General features: G+C 43.8%; 1 protein-coding gene across 3 annotated transcripts in view; it reads right to left on the bottom strand.

The window, feature by feature from the left end:
- The window catches only part of Rassf8 (Ras association domain family member 8), a 71896-nt gene that overhangs the window by 36671 nt on the left and 21998 nt on the right, over positions 1–13227 (bottom strand). The window contains exon 1 of one of the 3 annotated variants that reach the window (XM_029534739.1): positions 8147–8164. The exons of the other annotated variants lie outside the window; for them this stretch is intronic. The gene's annotated coding sequence lies outside the window, so the exon portion shown is untranslated. Of the gene's footprint in view, positions 1–8146; positions 8165–13227 lie in introns of those variants that run through there. 3 annotated transcript variants of the gene reach the window in all.

Raw genomic sequence — 13227 nt, 5'->3', positions numbered from 1 at the left:
AAAAAAAAAAAAAAAAAAAAAAAAAAAAAAAAGGCTATTAAAATGAAAATAATAATAATCCCAACTGTCCATACCAGTCAAGATTTACAATAGAAAATTCTGTATGTTCATTCTCCCTCTAGATTGAAGCAATGCTTTCTGTCTCATTTGTTATTTTCCAAATATACTGGCTCAATTTAACAACACCTCAGGATAATTTAAGAGAAAGTTAAATATAGACACCTTTACAGCCAAGCATGCCACATGTTTTATATGACCTAGTAAGCCTAACTGTTGAACTACAGATATCCAAATGGATGTGGGAAAGGGCCATTGATCAGGATCAGCATGAGCATACAATACCATCGATTAGTGATGCCTGCAGGGTGAAAAGAGCACCTAGGACATATCTGACATCGCCTGACCCTGCTACTCACTGACTAGGTAGCTTTCGATGAGTTACCTTGGCTCTACAACAGGAATAATCCTTAAATTTGTCAACACCAAATAACAAAACGAATGCTTATAGCAGGGCTTATCACGCAACCATCACAAGTGACCACCCTTATTAGTATTCCCATTGTAATTTGTGTTTCTCAGAGCTGATTACTGATTGATCGCTGAGATGTCTGGAGACAGGGTTTCTGCTTATAGGCTGCCGTGGAAGCTCAGGCCTCCCAGGAAGCCACTGCTGCTGTGCACAGGAGCACACGGCACAAAGCCACAGAGCCCACACCATGCACTCAGCTACCATCCTGAGTGCAGATGCATGCCATTCACTCAGATGAGAAATGGTGGGTACAGAAATATAACCATTTTCTTCTTCCAAGAACTACTCGCTGACCTACCAAACATGGGATAAAAACTGGTAATTACACTCTGCTAAGAATTTCAGAGTCTTACTGCGAGCCTATTCAATACTGCTACATTAAAGGCTTCTAACATATGAAACTTACTGTAGTAACAAAGTGTATATCAGAAAACACTTTAAAAACTGAGATGTTGGGAAATGCTATCACATGTCATAGCCAGCAAGAATGAGCACAGCTAAAGAGACACATGTCTTCGTTGTTTTAAAATGTTTCCACAGCTAGTAAGTCCCAAGTCCTCCCACACTGCTAGAAAATGTCACTCCCTGAGTCTGATTCTAATTAACAGGCCAGATCACTGCTCCATGCCCTATCACTGCAGTGTTTCATGAGAAGCAGTGAACTGGGAGGCAGGATTAACAGTCAGCAGGCTGGGTTCACAGTGTACTCTAACTTGGATTTGGAATGACGTGGTGGCTCATGGCTTTGTCTGCACGGCACAGACATGATTTAACAGTTTCAGGAACTCAAATGCTGTTCCGTAGGTGGTAACCAGTACAGACAGAACTAGGAACCAAGAACATGAGAGGGGCTAGGGTGCAGTCGCAGGCACACTGGGCCACAAGAACTCTACTCCTTTACCGATCCCAAGATGACAGCAGGAGAACATGACAGCCTGTGGAGAACATGCCCCAACCATGGAGAAACCTTCACTTTACAGTCTCCTCTTCTGGGTCCAGGAGCAGAGAGGGGACAGACTGCACAGATCTTAAACTACTATGGAAAGAAATGTCACAAACTCACAATATCCAGAAGAAAATAAACCAGGATGTTCATCACAGTCCATGGCTTTTAAAAACTCAACTCACTACCACTGTGTATGAGACATGTGTGAGCACCACTATGTCCAAGTGACACACGGATGTGCAGCCAGGTAGAGCTCACAGACGCAGCGCTAGCTCGCTCACTCACTTGCTGACTGCCAGCTTCAGCACTACGTGAAGGGCAGCAGGGAATGGGGCTTCTCATTTTCCGGTACTGGGCGCCTGGCAGCTCTTGTTACAGTGCTCACCGTGCCAGGCTCCCTCTAAGTGCTCCAAATGTGCAGATGCATTTAATTCCCAAAAGCTCTTCTAGATAACTATCATTGCCACCTTTCAGAAGAGACCTTCTCAGAGCAGATGCCCACAGTCACACTTCACTGCAAGAGAGCCAGGACTTGAATCCAGACATCCTGGAGCCAGGCATTTAGCTAATGTTGCTTCACTACTCGAGAAAAGAATTATTGTGGCACCAAATTATTTAAAGAGCAGTCACTTGGTGAGATGGCTCAGTGGTTGCTGCACAGGCCTGACAGCCTGTGTTCAATCCCCAGGGCCTATGTAAAGTTGGAAGAAAAGAATCACCTTCACAAAACAGTCTTCCGATCCTAAAATACTAAGTAAATCAAAAGAAGGCATTCACTAAAGGCCTACTGTGCACAGAGCCTATGACAGGCACTTTAAGGATCCTAACGGGAAGTTCATGTGTTGACCTATATAACAAATGCCAACAAATGGGTAGTTGACTAATAACACAAATGTAGTAAGTTCTAACAGCTGCCAGTGCAGAACAGGCCACCAGATGCTCTGTATGGTGACGACCTGCCTCCTGTTTATGGATGCTGCCTTCCTGCTACGCTGTCACATGGCAAAACAGGCAAGGCTGCTCTCTGTGGTCCATCTCACAAGAGTGTCCATCTCACAAGAGTGCTAATTCTACCCATGACTTCTAAAAACCTAATCACTTCCTGAAGACCCTGCCTCCTGAGACCAGGGATGGATGGGAGGGAGGGGTGTGGTGCATGATCATTCTATGCCGCCTGTCAGTCTAGATTACCTGATTAGTTAACAGTCTAGACTCAAGTCTGTTTACTGGACTCTCAAGATCGTGGGATGGAGGGCAGATAAGAAGTGGTGTGGCAGAACAATCTATTCCTATTGAAAATAGGACTGCACATCAGGGAGAGGAGAATGTCTTCTGGAAAGGAGATGACTATGCTTTCTGAACCAATGCTGATGTATTCCTGTGGACATGCGGGAGTAGCGGAATTGGACTAAACCAAAGCTCATGAAGCAGTGGGCTATGACTCAATATTTTTAACTTGATGCTGGCTAAAGTCCATATGGTGTTGTGTAATTGAATGTAGGGTTCATGAAAATTTTGACCATAATCAAAGTCTGTGGATGCACTATGATGACAAATTAGCTTCAGGTCAAATGCACAAGGGTGAGTTGTTTCTGGAAGTGCTTGTTCATGTTGTGTCATATAACTTCACTGCAGCCGAAGTTCTAAACATACAACATACACACACAGCAGTGCACACACGTTATCATGCAATGAACCAACCATGAATACCGTCTGACACACCTCAGATGCAAGACAGTTATGTTAAGTGTTCTCGCCATGCAGAAACACTTCTCACAGAAAACAATGGCTTAACCGTAGAAAACAAAGGCCTTTCATGCTTTCTGACCACCATCTATAACATGCTTATCCTGGTACTGTGTTTTAAACAGCACAGACAGCACACCTATATCATTTACAAATACGTTTTTCTTAGTCTTTAATAAAGAAAGAACTATAGTTTCTTCTCATTAAGGTTAATTTCTGCATCTATTTACCCTCCTTTTTAGTCACAGTGGTGTGAACTTTCTCCAGTGGAAAGGAGTCAGTAGTGAAAGCTTTAAAAGCCCCACATTAGCGAATGAGGGAATGCAGGTATTGGATTAAGCCTGAGCAAATTAAGCCACTCTTCGGCTGATAATACGAGAGGAGATCATTAGGAAATAGAACGTTACAAGCAGGAAGTGCAGCGCCCATTCCCAGGCACAGGGAACAGGACTCTTGGCACATGAGAGACCCACTGAGCTATACAATGTGAAGTGGCTCCTCCCCCAGATACCCATGTGGGACCTGTGAGGCTTGAGAACACACTCCTCTCCTGCCCTGCCTGCCTCTGCCCTTCTGACAGAGCTGAGGCAGCACAGAGGAGGGAACCTTAGCTGTTCTAAGAACCTGCTCATGGAGAAGAGGTGATTGGCTCTACCTTCCTTCCTAATTTCTCATGAATGTTTAATTTGATTTTTGGCTAAAGCTCATGCCTTGATGGGTGTCTGACCCAATCTTCTCCATGAAATAACAAGCCTTCGAGAGTGAAAATCTTCTAGCTTGAGGCTTATTTCTACCAAGCTTTTGTTCCTGATACTCATTCAAAACAAGTTCTTGGAGTGCAGGGTGGAGTTAGGATGCTGGTGACATCTTTCCCTAACTTGAGGCCTTGGATTGCTGCAGTAGGAAAGAAGATGAGGAAGGATGGCTCCACAGGAGAACACTACACAGAATGGAAGCAAGCAATGATTTCTTCAGCATTAGATTTCAGTCTCAAAATGTCCTCAAGCAAAAACAGTTGAGCTTCTGTGTAGATGCTAACAATGTGCCACAGTGAGAAAACCCAGAGGGAGGCTGCTGTGCTAGGGGGCTCAGCCTCCCAGAGCCTGGAGACAGCACTCTACACAATCCTACTTCACTGGCTATAAAAAACCCACTATGCTTGCACAGGATGATTCAAATGTTCTTTGGGGTGAAACAGAATAGAAATAGCAATAATTAGTTGCTGCCCCATTTGGCTGAAGGTGGTAGTGTTCAATGATCTATAATAATTTATCGTCTATGAAATTTCCTTTGTAAGAAGAGAAATATTAAGTGGTTTGCAGTGTAGTTTTTAATGTAAACTACCTATCTGCTATTTCAAAGGAGAATAATTTAAAATAGCAAGAACCTTTTGAGAATGAGAATTGCTAAATGTTTAAGATTAAAGAAATTATTAACACTAAAAAACCTCTCACGCACATGCACATATACAATATTAGTAAACATAAAAAGATAAAATCTAGCATGTATGTCACCACTTATAATTTTTAAAAGTATAGGAAGCTTGTGTGCAGAACTAGTGTCTCTGAGTGACATGAAGTCTCATGATTAAATGCATGTAAATGCCATGTTTAAATCTTACAAAATAATACTTCACCCATTTAGACATCAATTTACCCAAAGAACAGGCAAGCAGAGAAAGCACATCCAACAAGAGTGTGTAAGGGAAGCTGGGCAGTGAAGACCCTGATTCCTGCCTTCCAATGCCGAGAGCTGGAGTGAGCTGGGGATCTGTCTCCTGTGCGACGGGTTCTTGGGACTGCTTGTCAGAATTACTGTCTGTCCACAGAACACACTACAGAGCTGCACAGACAAAGCCTAAGCAGTACAGAACATGCAGAACTGCCTGCAGACAGAGCTCACGACCTGTGCAGCGCTGGAGGGGATTAAGGTGTCTAGTTTATAGAACTACACTGGGTTTTATGTGGTCACCCTGCAGACAGGTACAGTGAGGGAGAGGAAGAAGGCCAGGCCAAATTCACCCCATCCCCTACTGCTCTGCAGCACCCCACAGTCCCTGCTCTCTGTGCATGCTTGTGAGTCACTAGGGTTGTGCAGAGAGTGACTGTGAGTCCTGGTTTACCTACAAAAGCAATGGCTTACACTTCTTTCTACCGACTGAGTGCTTGGTCAGATCCTTTAGAGGAAAGTCACACCTTATTTCCTGACTTTCACCCCCTTTCCCTCTCTTTCCCTCTTCCTCCCTCCCTCTCTCTCTTCTCCCTCTCTGTTTATTCTTTTCCTTCAAGATGTCTCAAGAAGTGCCCATTCTGTCATTTCAAACGTCATGTCATATGGAATTATTAGTGTGAGTGAAGTCACATTTCATGTTAATATGAATGAAGTGCCCTTTATTGGCAGACCTGAGTCTTCCCACTCAACATATTGGATATAAGAATATCAGTTTCATTGAAAATTAAATTATATATGTGTGTACAATATATGTCCTGGTGCCTCCTAGTTACCATGTAATTGTGCAGACAGAAGATGCTTATAGAAGCTTGATCTAAGCTGGGCAGTGGCCGAGCACGCCTTTAATCCCAACACTTGGGAGGCAGAGGCAGGTGGATGTCTGAGCTCAAGGCCAGCCTGGTCTACAGAGTGAGTTCCAGGATAGCCAGGGCTACACAGAAAAACCCTGTCTCAAAAAAACAAAACAAGACAAAACAAAGCAGCTTGGCTTAGAACTGTGAAAAGATGAGTCTCTTTCATCAGAGAATGCCAAGTCTAAAACATTGTGCTACAGCAGCAAAAGACCAAACACACCAAGGGCGCTGCTGGGGCACCTGGGTCCCTGCCCCTCCCCCTCAGAAGCAGGGCTCCATCACAAACAGGCATTCATTGCAATATTAAGATGAAAAACTTCAACTCCATATTAGTCTAAGCTCAGGAGTTCAGTTTGTTTGGCCCCATAGAAACTCTGAGAATTTCATTTTCATAAAATGAAATAAATTTATCTCCATGAAAAAACAGTTTTTCAAAAATCATATAATAAAGTTTGGGAGGTCTGATCAACCTTACATGCTGTATTCTTTTTTAAAGCAACTGAACGCATGTGTAGGGTATAGAGTGACATTTCAATACAGGGGCTTCTCAAAAAATGCTAAGTGGCACAGGATGGATGAACTCTATTTCTCAGCAATGGATTTTTGTATACAATTTAAAAGAATTCTCCTAGCCATAGACTCTTGGTTTTTAATTATGGTGCATTAATTGTACTAATTACTGGGTGTCCCTGTGACATTTCAATATATGCATAAAATGTTCTTTGAGCATATCCATCCCCTTATGACCCTTTTTGTCCACCCTAAGGAAGAGTCCTCCTCATGTCTCTCCTCCCCTAAATCCCACAGGAGACAAAGATGTGATCGTCTTTGTGAGTTTTGTTACTTAACATGAGGATTTTCAGTTCTTTATATTTTCCTGAAAATTACATAATTTCATTCTTGTTTACGGCAGAATAAAACCTCACCCTGCATGTTCGCACACATATATATGTGTACATGCACATGTGTTTATTATGTATGTCAGTATGTGCATGAATGTGCATACATGTATGTGTATTGTGTGTATGTGTGTACATGTGTGCATGAATGTATATACATATGTGTACGTACATGTATGTCAGTGTGTATGTACATGTATGAGTATATGTGTGCATGTGTGTATCTCTGTGTGTGCCTATGTGCATGTATGTCAGTGTGTACGTGTGTCAGTGTATATGTGTGTCTGCATGCATGAGTGTGTATGTGTGTGTGTGTGTGTGTGTGTGTATGAATTTTTCTTCATCCATCCATGCATTCATCCCTCCACTGATGGACACCAAGGCTGATCCCTTAACTCTGCTATTTGTGAACACTCAGGCCACGGATTCTTCCATTTTCCACACATTCTAAAGTAGGTGACCATGTACATGTGAGAATACCTGCACACCCATAAGCTCTACCACCTCTTCTAAAGCATCTATGTTTTACTCAAAATGATCTTGCTAGTGATTACCATCTTGTAGAATGTAGTGCAGAAGAAAATAAAAGAAAAAGTTTTCTTTTCTGAAACCCTATCCTATTGTATATAGGCACCTGTGAATATAGGGTCAGATTACCCTTACTGCACAAGTAAAACCTCCACTCTTTGTTCCCAAGTCAGGCTCCAGCACTGCATACCACAAGTGAGAAATATTAACAAGCTGGCACTAAGTCATGGTGTTCCTAAACCAGTGATCCATGAAAACCAGATTCCAGTTTTTAAATATTAGAAATTCACATTAACAAATGGATATGACAATTCCTCCATTTCTCATCACATCTTGTTTCTTTCACATTTCATTAAGTCGTACAGTAGCAGTCACACTGAAATCTCTAAGTCCCAGCTCCTCAGAGACATGTCCCCTCTCCTCAGCTTTACTCAATGAATGAAGTTTCAAAATGCTAAAACAGACAAACTGTTCCTGGTCTTCTAAAACCAGAAATAGCCCAATTAGGTCACAAAAGCTTATTTCTTGGGGAAAATAAAGATGATGAATGCAATCAGGACATTTATTGTCACTGAAATCCTCTAGGCCTGGATGCCAAGTCAAGTGTGTCTTGCTGCAAGTTACTGTGGCAACTTGAGCTGCAGAAATGTCCTGTTCTACCATGCCATTTCCTACGGAGTGTCACATCCGGCCTTTTAATCTGTCATACAAACTGTAACCACACACTTCTTTACAAGCTCTATTTAGAAATAACTTCATCAAATAACCCTTTAAACCAAATACAAGAATAAAAAATATTTTCCATTAAAGCAACATGGATTAGGAAGTGGAACTGGACTGAACATACACACGTGTGTGGGCTTATACACAAACACACAGACACACAGCCTATTCCAAAACCATTTCTCATTACCAGAGGCACGAGATATCACCACAAAACCTTCCATCCAGAGGTTTCTTGCAGGACAGCTGTGGAAGGTAGAAGAGCTGAGCCCTCCCTTCTCACTAGCGCCCTCTATAGGATGTTCTGGGGAAGGCCTGCAGCCCCATTCAGAACACAGGGAAAGACAAATAATCTGTAAAATGTGCCCTATTTTACCAAATCTGTCTTTTCATAGAAATTACATGCTTCAAGAGCTGGAGATGGTTCAGTGGCTAAGAGTGCAAATTGTTCTTGCAGAGGAACCAAGTTCAGAACCCAGTACTCAGACAGCTTCCAACCACCTGCAATGATAGTTTTAGGGAATCCGACACCTGCTTCTGGCCCCTACAGGCACTGTACACATGTGGTACACATACATATACTCAGGCACACACAAATACATGTAAAATAAAAAGTAATATATCTCTTTTTTAAAAGAAAATATAGGACACAAAGTTTGTTATCACTGTTTCAAACGTAGAAACCTAACAAGCTGACTTGTGATAAAGTGAAAATTATTCTCTATCATCACCCTCAAAAAGAAAAATGACTTTAAAATTATGTCTTCATGGAGAAAACCTGATTTAATAGATATTCTGACTGTAAGACAATAATATTTAAAAAAATAACAGCCCTATGAAAACAAACAGTATTTCAGTGAGTTGTGAGACTGCAAAGCTATTCTATTGTCCATCAAGGTTAACAGTAAAATTAGCTGCTTTTGCAGGGGCTAGAGAGGTGGCTCAGAAGTTAAAAGCAATGAATGTTCTTACAGAGGTTCTGAGTTCAATTCCCAGCCACCAGATGGTAGCTCACAACCATTTATAATGGGGTCTGATGCCTTCTTCTGGTGTGTCTGAAAACAGCTACAGTGTACTCACACATATAAAATAAATAAATCTTAAAAAAAAAAAAAATGGATCCCACTTTGGGCCTGTCACTGGACCTTCTTTTTCTCAGGCTCCTCTCCATTTCCATCCCTGTAATTCTTTCAGACAGGAACAATTATATGGTCAGAGTTGTGACTGTGGGATGGCAACCCCATCTCTCACTTGATGCCCTGTCTTCCTGCTGGAGGTGGGCTCTATAAGTTCCCTCTCCCTACTGTCCAGCATTTCATCTCAGGTCCCTCCTTTGATTCATGAGAGTCTCTTATCTTCCAAGTCTCTGGTGCATTCCGGGAGGGGAGGGGTCCCCCAACCTCTTATTTCCTGAAGTTGCCTGTTTCCATTCTTTCTCCTGGCCCTCAGGGCTTCAGTCATTTTCCCTCACCCAATACCAGATCAGGTTCCCCTCCCCACCTCCTTACCCCTTCCTGTCCACTTTCCCTCCCAGGTCCCTCCCTCCCTCCACTCTTGTGATTGCTTTCTTCTCTCTCCCAACTGGGACTGAGGTGTCCTCCCTTGGGCACTTCAGCTTGTTGACCTTTTTGAGTTCTGTGGACTGTATCTTGGGTATTCTGTACTTTATTTATTTATTTATTTACTTTGGCTAATATCCACTCATTAGTGAGTACATACCATGCATGTCCTTTTGAGTATGAGTTATCTCACTCAGGATGATATTTTCTAGTTCTATCCATTTGCCTGCAAACTCAGGGTGTCCTTGTTCTTAATAGCTAAGTAGTATTCCATTGTGTAAATGAACCACATTTTCTGTATCCATTCTTCTGTCATGGGACATCTAGGTTGTTTCCAGCTTCTGGCTATCACAAATTAGGCCTCTATGAACATAGTGGAACACGTGCCCCTGTGGCATGATGGGGCATCGTTGGGTGTATTCCCAAGCTCGAGGGGCGGTCCCAAGGCCTCCCACTATTACTGAGGCTATGAAGCTCTCAAAAAAGGGACCCATCATGACTGCTCTCTGAAAGACCCAACAAGCAGCTTAAAGCATCAGATACTGATATTTGTACCCAACCAATGGACAGAAGCAGCTGACCCCTGTTGCTGAATTAGGGACGGCTGAAAGAAGCTGAGGAGAAAGGCAATACTGTAGGAGGACCAGCAGTCTCAATCTGGACCCCCGAGATCTCTTCAACACTGGACCCCCAAACAGGCAGCATACACCAGCTGATATGAGGCCCCCAACACACATACAGCAAAGCTGCATCTTATAAAGAAGGGAAGAAAGGTAAAAGGCAAAGGGATCGCAAGGTATTTAGTCAAGAGTTACAGGAAACAGCAATGATGGAAAACTCTTCAGCAGCAAACTCCACTTAAGTCATCGAATCCTCCCCTGTGTAACCTGCGGGATGCAAATAAACCCATCCCTGAGTCCTTCAAATCCCCATGCACATGCCCCGCCCCCAGCATGAAGCCTCAACCACAGTCCTCTGCACAGAACCCACACTCTAGTCCTGCTTCCAAGGAAGCAGCTGTGGACAGGACTCTGCGTTGTGATGTGATTACAGAGTCACTCATCAGCTGCACTGCTGAGCAGTCTTCCCCGGCCTCAGTACGCAGCAGGACTACAGGCAGGACGCCACAGGCTTCCGTGATCACATGGATGTGATCATCAGCCCTGTTGCAATCACTGCTTCACTCTCAACACTTGTGGCTGAGTAGTAGGGTTTCCTCTAATGCAAAACACCGTAGCAGGCAGGTTCTGCATGAGAACCGAACCAGCAAGGAGAGAGAGCTGCAGACTTAGGAGCTCTACTAGACGGTTCTGAGGCTATGTATTTTTTCAGAAGATTAATTTAAATGAGCCCTCTGAAGGTCATGTAATCACTAATGAATGAAGGGCTAAGGAATTTATGGCATGGTATGCTGATTAGTGTCCTTAAAGAGTTTATTCACCTGTAAAATATGAACAGCTCGCTCATAACTGATTCACTTGCCACAAACAAGGTCAGGTTGCTTTTTCTCCTGAGACCAGTAAGTCATGTTTGAGAGACGGAGCTGAGATGATGGAGCAGGTATACCAAAAACAACCTAATTCATAACTTGGTTGTGTGCACTAAAGGAGATTGCTGGGTTCTTTGTGCTTAAAAGGCCACTCAGGACAGTTCAGTGCCAGGGAGGATGTCAGATGTCATCCTAGCCGCTGTGCCATGGCTCCTCTGCTCTCAGAGGCAGCAATGGAAAGAGCAGGCAGGGCAGTGCTCAGAAGGCCCAGGACTAGCAGTGCCACTCTCAAAACCAAACTTGTTTGGAGATGTATTTGTCAATGCAAGTTTGGCCAGGCATCCTAACGCAGCGGCACGGTGTCACCTAACACTGTAGTTCTTTAAATCAGCATGTTGCAAAGGACAGTCCCTGAGTCCCCACTGAACACACGCCTCCTGAAACTCTGAAAGGTTTCTCAAGAGTGACTGGCCAGACACACAGGCTGGCCTAGCTTCTGACTCTCCCTTGGGCTCTTGAGCAGGGCCAGCCTTGTGAGGTAGTGTGCCGGCAAGGCAGAGCCACACCGCTATCCTGTGGGGCTGACACAGGCTGAAAACATGCAGTGTTCTTAGAGTGGTGGCCAATTTCTACTTTAAAAATAATGAATCCCCCCACTTTAACTTACTGTCCTAAAAAAGCAAGACACACAAGCTGTTCTCCCAACAGTGTTCTGTGGGCTGTCACCACTCCATCCTCTGATCCCAGTCACATGGGAGGGGTGGGTTTCTGTAGAGTTTCACCTAACACTGTGTCTCAGGAAAAGGAATTCAGCTGTTTCTTTAAAGACCACGTGACAGCCCAGAGTGCTCCAGGAAAGGTTCCTCACCCTCTTTCCCTGCTGCCCAGAGCTCCCTGCAACAGCACAGGAATTGCCTGTACAGTTACCAGTTAGGCATTTGGAAAACTGCCTACAGTGAGGGCTAAGAATGCAGAAGGAGACCTGGAGAGTTAGTTTTAGAGAATAAAAACAAAACCCTGCCACACTTCTCCTTGGGAGGACAAATGAGCCGCTGGCTCCTTGAGAAGGGAGCACCTGGCAGCACTGAGCAACCCATTGCCTAATGCTTGAAGAACGTGAGGTGCGAGGGAGTCGGAGAAGCCTTGGCTACAGGACGAGAGCTGACCGCAGTCCGTGTCTGCCACACTCACACTGTGCCCTTCACAGATGTCTCTGCATCTATTTATAGGACGTTTGGGGCCAGGCCAGTTACTATCCACCATTTTACCATTCTCATAACAGACTCATACACGAACTATGTTTCTTATGAATAAAAGACGCTCCCACCCCTCATCCCTCAACAACACTCAATTCTTAAAGTCTCAGTCACAAAACTACATGAAATAGTAAGCAAGAAGTAGTACAACAAGAAACTGTAGAGCCAGGTGTGATACAAGATTGGAAAAAAATATGTATGTTACAACGACAGAAGAAGAAGACGTGAGCCTCAGGTGCCTGTCTGTGGCCAGCTCCAGCCGCAAGGCCACCCTCTCCACAAGTCAGGGACTCAATAGAACTTCACAGTTGTTTCACAAATGTCATTGATTTCCTGGTTTTTAAAAAGGCATTAGTTTGGCATACTTATTTACTCTGTGTGTGTGTGTGTGTGTGTGTGTGTGTGTGTGCGCGCGCGCGCGTGTGTGTTTACATATGCTTTGGAGGGTGAGTGTAAGTCACCAGACTACTGACTGACAGCAGTTGGTTCTTTCCATCTAAAATATGAGTCTCAGGAATTGAACTTGGGTTGCCAGGCTTGGTGACAAGCATCTTTACTCACTGAGCCATCTCACCTGCCCCTGGTTATTTTTTAAACATTGTTATTGCAACACTAAGGTACAGTACTGCCTATTTCCAATTCTTAAAGAAGAATAGCAGGCCCTAAAGCATCATGGAATTCCTGAGTCCTGGGTGGTGCCAAACATCAGAGGAAGCCTTTGGCTTCCACAAGCCCCACTGACACTCTCCTCCAGGAGATACGACACCTGGGGATGAAGTGACTCGATAGGTTCAAAAAGGTAAGGAAGGTCAACCAAAACTGGAATTAGAGTGACATGGGAAGAAACTATCTTGTGGGAAGAAACTAACTACATAAACTAACACCCACCCTAACTTGGCCACACGCAGGCTCTGAAGGTCCCTGGATCTACTATCCATGAATAAACTAACACCCACCCTAACTTGGC

Source organism: Mus pahari, chromosome 2, assembly GCF_900095145.1.
Source record: "Mus pahari chromosome 2, PAHARI_EIJ_v1.1, whole genome shotgun sequence".
Taxonomy (NCBI): Eukaryota; Metazoa; Chordata; class Mammalia; order Rodentia; family Muridae; genus Mus; species Mus pahari.
This window is presented reverse-complemented; position numbering and strand designations above follow the sequence as displayed.